This window comes from Oryctolagus cuniculus, chromosome 4 (assembly GCF_964237555.1).
Source record: "Oryctolagus cuniculus chromosome 4, mOryCun1.1, whole genome shotgun sequence".
Taxonomy (NCBI): domain Eukaryota; kingdom Metazoa; phylum Chordata; class Mammalia; order Lagomorpha; family Leporidae; genus Oryctolagus; species Oryctolagus cuniculus.
In genome coordinates, this window is record NC_091435.1 from 88,119,068 (window position 1) to 88,131,261 (window position 12,194).

Consider the following 12,194-nt stretch of genomic DNA (forward strand, 5'->3'; position numbering starts at 1 on the left):
GCAGGTGTCCCAAACAGCAGTGTAAACTGCTGAGTAACAATGCCTGTTCCTTTTGGACATGACTACATGCCTCTGTCTCCCCCTATCACAAATTTGCACTTTCTATTTTCTTCAAACTATTTTCTGTCTAGTTTAACATTTCCATTATTGTTGAAACATGCTCAAGTCTCTCGAGATCACATATTTTTCTTAATACAACTCCAACTACATGGAATTAAATGCTGCAAAAAGAGCCTGAAACAATATAGTACAAAGCATTTGTGATTGTGTTTCAGTCAGCCAGTGATACATTCATTGATTTAAATTATGATTATAAATATTTAAAAATTTCTATAATTAACATGTTACTTTTGTAGATAAATAATTCTTCAGGAAATGGACTCTTTTCTAACTCTCATAGCCAATTCTGTCGATTGGCTGTCTGAATACATTATTGCTGTCTTGCCAGCTCTGAGCCCCCTCTGCTGGCAAAATGAGAACACAACATGCAAAGAAACAGGACAATCCAGTGTAGACTAAAACACATCACTTTATATCAATCAATCACTTTATGGTTTATAAAATCTTTCACTTCAATTATTGTATAATTATAATTAAGACATTAAAATGTTATTCTGTTTCCATTTGAGCTGATGTGGGTGATAGTCTGAGCTGTCTGACAGAGTAGCCACAGGCCACAAGTCTCTTGAGCACTTAAAAAATACCAAGTTCAAACTGACAAGCCGATAAATGCAAAATACATCAAGAATTATAATGAAGGAAATTATTTAAAATATATAATTAATAATTTTATATTGATCACATGTTGGAATATTTTGTATTTATTGAGTTAAATATTAAAATTAAGTTCACCTCTTTACTTTCCACCTTTTTTTTAAAGATCTATTTATTTATTTGAGAGAAAGAGTTACAGACAGAGATAGGAAGAGACAGAAATAAAGGTCTTCCGTGTTCTGGTTCACTCCCCAAATGGCTGCAATGGCCAGAGCTGGGTCTATCCGAAGCCAGGATCCAGTACTTTCTTCCAGGTCTCCCACATAGATGCAGAGGCCCAGGCACTTGTGCCATCTTTACTGCTTTTCCAGGTCATCGGCAGGGAGTTGGATCAGAAGTGGAATAGTCAGGACTTGAACTGGTGCCCATATGGGATGCCGGCACTGCAGGCAGATGCTTAACCCACTATGCCAGAGTGCTGGCCCCTACTTTCTTTTTAAATATGCTTACCAGGGAACTTAAAAGTACACATATTTCTTGGATTCTATTTCTATTTTGCCATGTTCCATGCTACATCCTAAATAGTATCATTCAGAAAATAGGTGGTCAAAATATGGTTAGACGACTCCTGTAATCCTCATGTATATTGAGACCATTGAAACACCGGGAAAGTAAACATAGGATAAAGATTTGCTTTTTTGAAAGATTTTCTAGTCATTGATGTGTTTAAGTAACAAGAACTACCACCTCCACTCCCTTAGAGTTAGGAGAGGATGGGAAGTGCCTATGTCTCCTTTTGAAGGGCATCAAGTGGCACCAGAGTGAGCTTCCCAAGGGGCTGGCCACCATGCCAATGGAAGCAGAATAAGAAGGCTGAGATTCTTTGTCAGAATAAAGAAAGCCTCTCAACCCTAAGTGTCCTCCTGTTACAGTCAGGTGTGTGGCTTAAAGGCTTCAGAGAGGGCCATCTAGAGGGACGATGGGATGATAGCAGATGGAATTGGAAATGGACTATTGAATGCTGAGGAGTGCCAGTGACTCTGAGAATTCAGAATCAGTGACCCCTAGTAATGAGGGAGGTGGGGAAGAGGAGCAGACATACCTTGTGGTACTCCTAGCCTTGGGGACACTGCCAGCTTTCCACTACCTCTGCCATAGCAAAAACTACACAGAAAAATAAGAGGTCTCTGAACCTGAGATGTGTAGCACTCATTTGAAATGCTCATTTTCACAAATTGATAAATAACTGACAGGCTAAAACACACTAGCTGGGGCAGGTGTCTTCACAGCAGGTTAAGCCATCACTTTGGATGCCTCCATCCTATATCTGAGTACCAGATCAGATCAAAAGTATCCAACTAATGCACCTGAGAAGGCAACAGACGATATCTCAACTACTGGTATCCTTTCCACTCATGTGGGAGGGAGATCCTAATGGAGTTCCAGGGTCTTAGTTTCAGTATGGCTCATACCTGGCTGTTGTGGGCATCTAGGAAGTGAGTCAGCAGATAGCAGATGAGCAGATCTGCCTTTTGAATTAATTAAGTTTTGAAAAAGCTAAAACATACACATTAGCTATTTCCAGGTAACCTTCTCTGGTGCTTTTGCTAGTCTCTTGCTAATTCCTAATGTTCATAAATCGATTAGTCAGATATTGAGTAAGACTTCTGAGTAAATGGGGATTTAGAGAATGTCAAAGTTGGAGAAGATTTTAGGAGTCTTTTTCCCCATTCACAGATTTATTCAACATAGAAAGTTCTATGTGGAGCTCCCACTAGGAGTCAGACATTACACTAGGCAACAGTGATAACAGTAGTCCCAGCCAAGGCTGTGTTTGGTAACTAACCAGCATCCACCAGTACAACCTACTCTACTTTCCAAAAATTCTCAGATTTTTTTTTTTTTGTATCTATTCATGCAATGACAAGAACCTAAATGTCCAGAGGAAGTAAGTTCTTAGTGGTTAGAGCATGGTATGGTGGACACTTCCTCAGTAGGCCAATCTAAATAGCTTTTACTGCTAGAAAAGTTATGTTGCCCACTTTGCCAAATTTTTCCTAGTTCAGGTAATTTTTTGCCTTTCCAAAAATGTCCCTGTTTTTCCTTAACAATACTTTTTAAATTGAAGATTGCCTTTTCTGGGTTAGACATTGTGGCATAGCAGGTAAAGCCACTGCCTGCAATGCCAGCATCCCATATGGAAGCCGGTTCCAGTCCTGGCTGCTCCACTTCCAATCCAGCTTCCTGCTGATGTATGTGGCAAAGCAATGGAAGATGGCCCAAGTGCTCCCTGCACCCACTCTGGGGACCCAGATAAAACTTCTGGCTCCTAGCTTCAGCTTGTCCCAGTGCTGGCCACTGCAGCCATCTGGGGAGTGAACCAGAGGATGGAAGATCTATATCTCTCCTTCTCTAATTATTTCAAATAAATCTTGTAAAAAGATTGTGTTTTCTGACCTCACAGCTTTTTTCATTAGTTTCCATGGAACATTTTTTTTTATCTTTTATGCTCAATGTTTCTCTTCCAAATATTTTAAGTGTCTGATAAAGCAGCATATAGTTGTATTCAATCAGATAATATTGTATTTTCAATTGAATCATTTAACCTACACATTTTTAAAATAATTACTAAAGCATTTGGGTTTGAATCTATAACTACTGGCTTTCTATTTGTTTCACCTTTCCTATGTTCTTTTTGCACTGATTATCATATTATTACAACTCCCTCACTATTAACGTGAAAGTGCAAGCAAGTTCTCCAGATGGCTTGGACCAACCCACTTCCCCATTCTCTCACTTGTGGTTCTCGAGAATGACTGTAGAATAGGCTGGGAATATAACCTCCTGAGATAGGGAGGGACTGGTGGATCAGCCAGGGCTCTGTTCAAGTTCCCCCTGTAAACAGCCCTTCACTGCTTCAGCCCAGTGCTTCACATATCTCCAGGGTATAAAACTGAAGATAGATTGTTTTTCAGAGCCCCACTGCTACAGTACAAGTGGGGCTGAGACTCCATCTGCCATCAGGGACTATCTCATTATGTCCCTTGCTGCCTATCTGTAATTAATCAATCTGCTTCATGTACCTCCAGACTCAGACAAGTTGGTAACTGTGGTGGAATGAGAAGGTCATGTCAAGATGACCACTGTCAATGGAAACTGCCTGGCAACAGCCTGTGCTTGGATGGCTTCAGAAAACACATGACAATGGAGCCTGCCTGGCAACAGGCTGTGATTGGAAGACTTCAGAAACTGCCTGGCAACAGGCTGTGATTTGTTAGGGCATAGACCGCCCTTTGAATAAATTGGCTGCCTTGGCTATATAAGCTGCTGTACCAACTGAAATAAACAAGTCTGCTCACCTCTGGCCTGCTTTCACCCGGCTCCCGGGGTCTGTGTGGTGACTCCATGCTTCTTGTCCCCACAACACTCCTCCTCTCAGAACAAATCCACCTCAACATCTGGTGCGCCAACATGATGAGAGATACAGCGTGTCAGACTCGGCGAGGTCCCCCTTGATTTCTGAAAGTAGGCCCCTTGGTGTTTTGTGTACTGTTCGGTTTTGTGAGTGTGAGCGCAGAACCCCCTCCAAAGCCTCTTTCCTTGTCCTTGTCCTCCGTCTAAGTGACCCCAGGTTAGGCACACACTGCCCAGAAGCGTAACACCACTTCTTAGCTCCTCTTACTTTTGGTTCGCCTAGTGAATTCACATAAGGGACTGATCATTCCAGAATTCGGAACCAAGTCAATTTCCCTCACTCGAGAGAGGTGATGCTCCAGAGACACCGTGTGGGCATATGGCCTTGACCTAACAAATCAAGGAAGTCCCTGACTAAGCACAGGACATGATCTGATATACCACTGTCTGTTCATCTAACATAGGGAACCCCCTGCATAATGCCATCAGCCGCTGGGGTGCTAGGAATTTGTTTTGTTATGGCAGCAGTGCTGTGTGTGTCTTTACTTTGGCTAGAGTTGGCATGGTGTGCTGCTCTTAAACACTCACACATGGGAAAGATACTCCCCTCTCAGAAGCGCACACAGATTACCAAACACAATGAATCTGTGAGTGTTAAGAGCCTGTCACTCCAGGCCTCTGCCTCACAGGCAACAGTTGATGACTTAGGGAGAGAGAGCTCCAACAGTGAAAATGACATGACAGCGGACAACACAGCAATGCCTAGTCAGCCACCCCCCAAATACCCTGGGATGAACTTAGACGACCTCGAGGCAATAACCCATGCGAGGTCATCCCATTCACACCCAGTGAGGATCCCTACATTTGTGGCAGCCCCCAGGCACCCCAGACTCTCAAGGCAGCTGCGAGATCCCATCCCACCCGCATGTTTGCCGTTAATTTCAAAGTGGACGCAAAATTCAGGCCCTGGCTTCCAACGCCTGTAGAAAGGCTTCTGCTAATGAAGGGCCGAGGATATGCTTGTGTCTTTCCAGAGAATGCGGGACAGCCCATTTGGGTACCAGCCAAAAACATCAAGCCTGCAACTGACAGTCAACCAGAACCAGCTGAACAAGACTGAGAACCCGCCTAGTTAGCACATGCATCTGCCCTATCATCCTACCCTGAGAAACTGCCCACAGCCACATCCACTACTGTTTTATACTCTACTTGCTCTGGTCAGCCACTCAAACAGCCTGCAGCCTGTGTACAGTCATGCCATTCCTGATTATCATTGTTCCTCATTCCTACCTCCATCTGAGACCACTCCTGTGGTCTCCCGTTTTGAACGCTGGTTAGTCAACGATGGGTAATAGCCCCTGGGGGACAACCTAAGACAGGCACAGCCGTGTATGGAGACCCCATGGAAATGGGGTCAACAATGGTATGGCCAAGAATCATGCTTCCCGTTGCTCAAAAATAAATGAAAAAGGAGAAATGTAGTGGAATGTGAAGGCCATGCCAAGATGGCCACTGGCAACGGAAACTGCCTGGCAACAGGCTGTGATTGGATGTCCTCGGAAACCACATGACAATGGAGCCTGCCTGGCAACAGGCTGTGATTGGATGGCTTCAGAAACTGCTTGGCAACAGGCTGTGATTTGTTAGGGCATAAACTGCCCCTTGACCAAATTGGCTGCCTTGACTATATAAGCTGCTGTACCAACTGAAATAAACGAATCTGTGGGCTGCTCGCCTCTGGCCTGCTTTCACCTGACTCCTGGGGTCTGTGTGGTGACTCCATGCTTCTTGTCCCCACAACGCTCCCCCTCTCAGAATGAATCCACCTCAACAGAAAACCAGTACACAGTGAACTTGCTTCACAGGTAATTTTACATTTGTAAATATTCTTTTTGTACTTATTGTGATTATAGTAATCATTATGTATCAACATCTTATGTGTACCTCCTTAAAAATTCATTTATTGATTTGAAAGGCAGAGAGACAGAATGGGCTGTGGCAGAGGGAAAGAAGGAGGAGGAAGGGAGAAGGGGAGGGGAGATCATCCATCCAGTAGTTCACTCCTCAAATGGACACAACAATCAGGGCTGGGTGAGGCCAAAGGCAGGCGCCAGGAACTTCCCATCCTGATCTCACTTGTGAGTGGCAAAGCCCAAGGACTTAGGCCATCTTCTGCAGACTTCCAGGTGCATTGGCAGAAAGCTGGATCAGAAGAGTAGCAGCTGGGACTCCAAACTACACTGTATGGGATACCAGCATTGGAAGCAGCAACTTAACTCACTGTGCAACTACACTGGTCCCTTATTGTTGTGTCTTCCAAGATAATGATGAAACTTTCCCTTGCTACCCCACATGTGTCCTTAGCATAAAAACCAACTTGGAGCTTGCTAAAGGTACAAAATTTTCAGCTCTATTTCAGACCTTTCTTCCAGAATGTACAACTTAACATCTCCAGATGACAAACATATGAAAAATTTTGAGATGAGTTTAGAATTTTAACTCCATGTAACTTTCATGTATTTTTACTTGTCTACAAGACATTCTTGTTTAAACAGTCAATATTCATTTATATTAACCAAAAAATACTTTTTCTGTATTTCTAGTCTTTCACCCAAGATCATTTTTTTCCCTTTGCCTGAAGAATACACATACCTATTTAATATGCTTTTGCAATTTTTGTTTGGAAAAATATTCCCATAATTAAAAAATCCATTATGTACATTTTCCAAAGATAATACAAGTGTTGAGACAATAGCATAAATTTTATTTACCCATTACCAGTCATTCTCAAGTCTTCTTTACTTCATTCACTTCATGCTGTGACAGCATTCATTCATTCATAAATATTTCAATGTGTCTCTGAAATACAAGGACTCTTTTTGTTCTTGGTTTATAAGCTAACCCCAATATCATTATTCATTATTGCACTTAAAAGGTCAACACTAAAACATTAATATCAATTATGAAATATTTCCAATTTTCCTCAATCACCTTATGGATTTGGTTTTCAGTTTCACATTCAAGCACCACTTACGTCTCTCCTTCTTATCCCATTTTCTTGACAGCATATTTTTAAGATTTTTTGACATTTGTTTTATAGTTTCCCATAGATTTTGCATATTGCAATGTTCCTATTTAGAATATTCTACTCCCTATATTCCCTATATGTATTGGTAAATAAATCTTAAAATGTGCATCCCATTACTTCCATCTGGAGGTCTAGGTCTCACCCCTCCTCCTTTTCTATCAACTATTCACTATATTGATCATAGTCTCATTCTATGATTTTTAATTTAACATTAGTTAAAATACTTATATCAAGGGAAATTAACCCTCATCAACTATTTTTTTAATGGCAGGATACTCAATTTTCCCCCTTATTTGCCAGTTTTTAAAATAATGAGTCAGTCCACAACATCTATAGGTAGGCAATAAAAACTATATTGAGGGGGAAAAGATCATCACAAATCCATGGACTTTAACACTTAATATGTTTGTAGGCATTACAGTTGTTATCTTTATTGATACAAATTATCTCTAGTTGGTAGTGAACTAGTTCAAGTTAGGGACTGTTTTTATAAGAACCCAGTAGCTTCATTTAATAGCATTGTTTCTATTAGTCATAGAGGAGTTTCCAGGATTTTCTTGTGTGTTTCAAGTTCAAACTAAAATGATCCATTTCTCCATAAAGGTTTAGTTTCTTCTGGTGATAAGGATATTGTCAAGACCACAATTTGAGTTTGTAGGATGTTCTCTGTTCCTGAGGTGCACATTTTTTCTAGGACTTTTCAGTGGCTAGGGGTGATTGTTTTCAAAAATAAGTGTGTATGCAGATGAAATAATTACATAGACAGTCGTTTGATGTATTTCCTTTCTACATGATTCTACACCAACTGTACACAATTAATTTGTTTCATTTTACTTTGACTTAGTTTATTTACAGAATTTTATTTTGTAAGTATTTTGAGTATCTACTTCTCACATTGAGTCTACAAAATAAGCAATATTTCCCATTTTATTATCTCCCACAAACATGTATAGCTAACTCAAATATTTTGATTTTTTTTTTTTTTTTTTTTTTTTTTTTTTTTTTTTTTACAGATTTGTTCATTTGAAAGACAGAACGACAAGGAGACAGAGAGGGGTCTTCCATCTGCTGGTTTACTCCTCAAATGGCTGCAACAATCATGGCTGGCTCAGGTTGAAGCCAGGAGACAACAACTCCATCCTGGTCTCCCACATACACTGCAGGACTCTGAAAACTTGGGCCATCATCAGGTGTCTTCCCAGGCACAGTAGCAGAGAGCTGGAACAAAAGAGGACTAGCCAGGACTCAAACAGGCACTCCATTATGCAATGCTGACAACTCAAGTGGTGGCTTAATCCAGTGTGCCACAATGCCAGCCCTATATTCCATTTTTCTTAGTATAAACAAATTTGCAGGCAAAATAGCATGATCTTGTCACTCTCCTTGACCAGATACATGGTGGAAAACCCTCAGGTTCTCTACATCTTGGTTTTCTCATTCAAAATATATCCTGTAGATCACTGAAATCTTCTGCATTTCTTTTGCCAGCTAAATAGTACTCTACAGTGTATTCATACCTTTGTTTTTTTTTTTTTTTTTTTTTTTTTTTTTTGACAGGCAGAGTGGACAGTGAGAGAGAGACAGAGAGAGAAAGGTCTTCCTTTTTGCCGTTGGTTCACCCTCCAATGGCCGCCGCTGCAGCCGGCTCACCGCGCTGATCCTGGCAGGAGCCAGGATCCAGGTGCTTTTCCTGGTCTCCCATGGGGTGCAGGGCCCAAGCACCTGGGCCATCCTCCACTGCACTCCCTGGCCATAGCAGAGAGCTGGCCTGGAAGAGGGGCAACCGGGACAGAATCCGGCGCCCCAACCGGGACTAGAACCCGGTGTGCCGGCGCCGCAAGGTGACCTTTGTTTTTTTATTAATAGTACTGGGACCAATTTTCTTAGCATTAATCCATAAAATGACACAATTTCCCTTTTAACTGCCAAGTGTCATGAGCAGCAGGGCCAAGCAGGCAACACACAAAGAAACCTTTTTTATAAAGCAGAAATTGTCAGAACCATGTTCTGTCAGACAGTGGTAAAAACAAAACAAAACAAAAAAAAAACACTGGACAACTGGACTTACAGCAACCTAGTGAACACTTGGTATGTAAGAGAGCATTCAGAAATGGTAGCGAAGTGGCCGCATCTTCCTTGCCCTTGCCCTGCCCTCTCCCTGGCTCAGCTGCAGTCTTGAGGACAGCAGACCACACTGCTGGTGTGAGCCCTGGGCTTGGAGGAAGCACAGATCTCATTTGTAATGATGGAGTTCTGTCCTCACCTGACTGGGAGTTAACTGAAGAAGTGGCTTAAAGTGCTTATCTTTGTTTAATCCAACTTGGAACTCACTGAGGCTAGAAAAACAGTGGATCCTGAAAACACTGCAATGTGGGTGAACCGACTGACACCTCAGAGATTACGTTTAAGTCAGAAAGCACACAGCCGAAGAACTAAGAGAAGTGGAGAAGAGCATTTGGGAAATCAGAGCAATCAAAAGCACTGAATCCACATGCCAGTACAAGCAGCATTCTCAGGAAAGACCTTGGAAGAACTTAGGCTGTCATGGTGGATTGATTTCAAGGCAGCTAAACTATTGAGAACAGGATCCCACAGCTGAGCTGCACAAAGCTCTGAAAAGTAGGTGAGTTTTTTTGGTGTTTTCTCCCCTCAACTTGTGGTATTCATGGATACGTCTGCAAAACATTGGATAAACACAAGGTACAGAACTTGTGGTTACAGACCACATGTGACAAAGTCTCCAAAAAACAGGTAAAAAAAGTTACTCTATAAATGGACTTTTACAACCTTCCATAATCAAAACAAACAACCCTGTGGAAGGGTGAGAATCTGATTTTCAGAGTTATAATACTCCAATGTCCAGTTTTCAACCAAAACATTCCAAGACATGCAAAGAGTCAAATATGGCTCCTTCAAAGGAATAAACTAAATGCCATCAGTGAGGAGTCCAGAAGTTGGATTTATTACATTATTTAAAAGAACTGTTTCAAGTTTGATGGGACTTCAAAAACTTCATGGAAAATTTGCATTATGAAAAAATTATGCATGGATTTCAAAATGCTTTGCACAAAGATAAGCATCTTTTAATTACATTTTCCCTTAAAGCTTTTGATGTTCACTCTTGTGTTGGAAGACATGAGTCTACACATCTAATAAGTTCAATAAATTCCAAGTATAACAGATCTACACCTAGATTGATAATAATCAAACTGGTGAAAATCAAAGAATATTGAATAAGACAGAGACAGTTCATCAGGTACAAAGAAGCCTCATTTCTCACCAGAAGCCAAGGCAACCCTAAAATGCTCAGAGAAAATGACTGTAAGTGGAGATTTTTAAATTTTCCAAAATTGTGAAGAAATTAAAACATTAAAAGAAAAACAAAAGCCCAGGGAGTCTCTTACCATTAGACCTAAAAGAAAGATTAAAGGCTAAACAAAAGACATCAGGTCCTAGGTCAAAGTGAAGAAAATAAAGGGCTCTGGTAAATTTAAGTACAAAAAATAAATAAAAGATAGCACTATTGTATTCTTGATTTTGTAGCTCCATTTTTTATGTCCCACATGAATTAAAAGACAAGCATATAAATGTTCATTATAACTATGTTACTGGGTACCAAATATGTTTGCATCATCTGCATGAGTTTTTGTATGCTTTTGAAGTTGGTATCACTAGAATGTTAAATGTAATCTCAATGGTAACCATCAAGAAAATATAAAATGCATACATGAATCCTCCGCCTAGCGGCGCCGGCACACCGGGTTCTAGTCCCGGTCGGGGCGCCGGATTCTGTCCCGGTTGCCCCTCTTCCAGGCCAGCCCTCTGCTCTGGCCAGGGAGTGCAGTGGAGGATGGCCCAGGTGCTTGGGCCCTGCACCCCATGGGAGACCAGGAAAAGCACCTGGCTCCTGGCTCCTGCCATCGGATCAGCGCGGTGTGCCGGCCGCGGCGCGCCGGCCGCGGCGGCCATTGGAGGGTGAACCAACGGCAAAGGAAGACCTTTCTCTCTGTCTCTCTCTCTCACTGTCCACTCTGCCTGTCAAAAAAAAAAAAAAAATGCATACATGAGGAAATAAAAACATAAGATGTGGCTGTTAAAGCATGTTACCTACATATATGGGAGAAAACTGACCTTTCTGTCCCTTATAGTGGAGGTAAAATTGTCTGGAAATCCCAACCCTAGGATTTGCAGTAGTATAGACTTTTTTAAAAAAAAGATTTCTCCAAATCTCTAAGCTGTGATTGGTGGGTAGCGTTTTCCTGGCTGTTCTTAAGGATAACTTTCTAAGGTGTTACTATGCAGCCATAGCCTGACAGCCCATAAATATCGCACAGAACCACCCTTCAGATTAAAAGCAGCTACCTTACTTACATATTCATTTTTTTTTAAGTTGGCTTCTAGATGTCTGAACTTTCCTCACTGGCAACTTCATCTAGTAATTTTTTAAGAGAGCAAAGGCTGCAATCAACTTTCTCAACTAGATAATATATCATCTATACAACACTAGCTCCTTAGGATCTGATAATAACCATAGAGATCATTTAGATTCCCTATTAGGTTTGCTAAAGAAGAGTCTGAGGCCTTCAGAATCTGTTCCAGGCAACTAAAATAATGACCTTCTTAAAATAAATATAGAAATTACTGAAAATAATTCTAATTTTTAAGATATCTGCCATCATGGCCATAATAGCAAACCAAAATGAAGGAACAAGCCAAATGAAGGTAAAATATTAAATGGTAATTATTAATATAAACTTATTTTACAGTTTATTTGAAAGAGTTAGAGATCTTCTATCTGCTAGTTCACTCCTAAGATAGCTGGGCCAGGTTGAAACCATGAGCCAGGAACTTCTTCCAGGCCCGACACATGGGTGGCAGGGTTCTGAGCTCCTGAGCCACTTTCTGCTGCTTCTCCCAGGCCATTAGCAGGGAGCTGAATTGGAAGTGGAGCAGCCAGGACTCAAATCAGTACCCATAT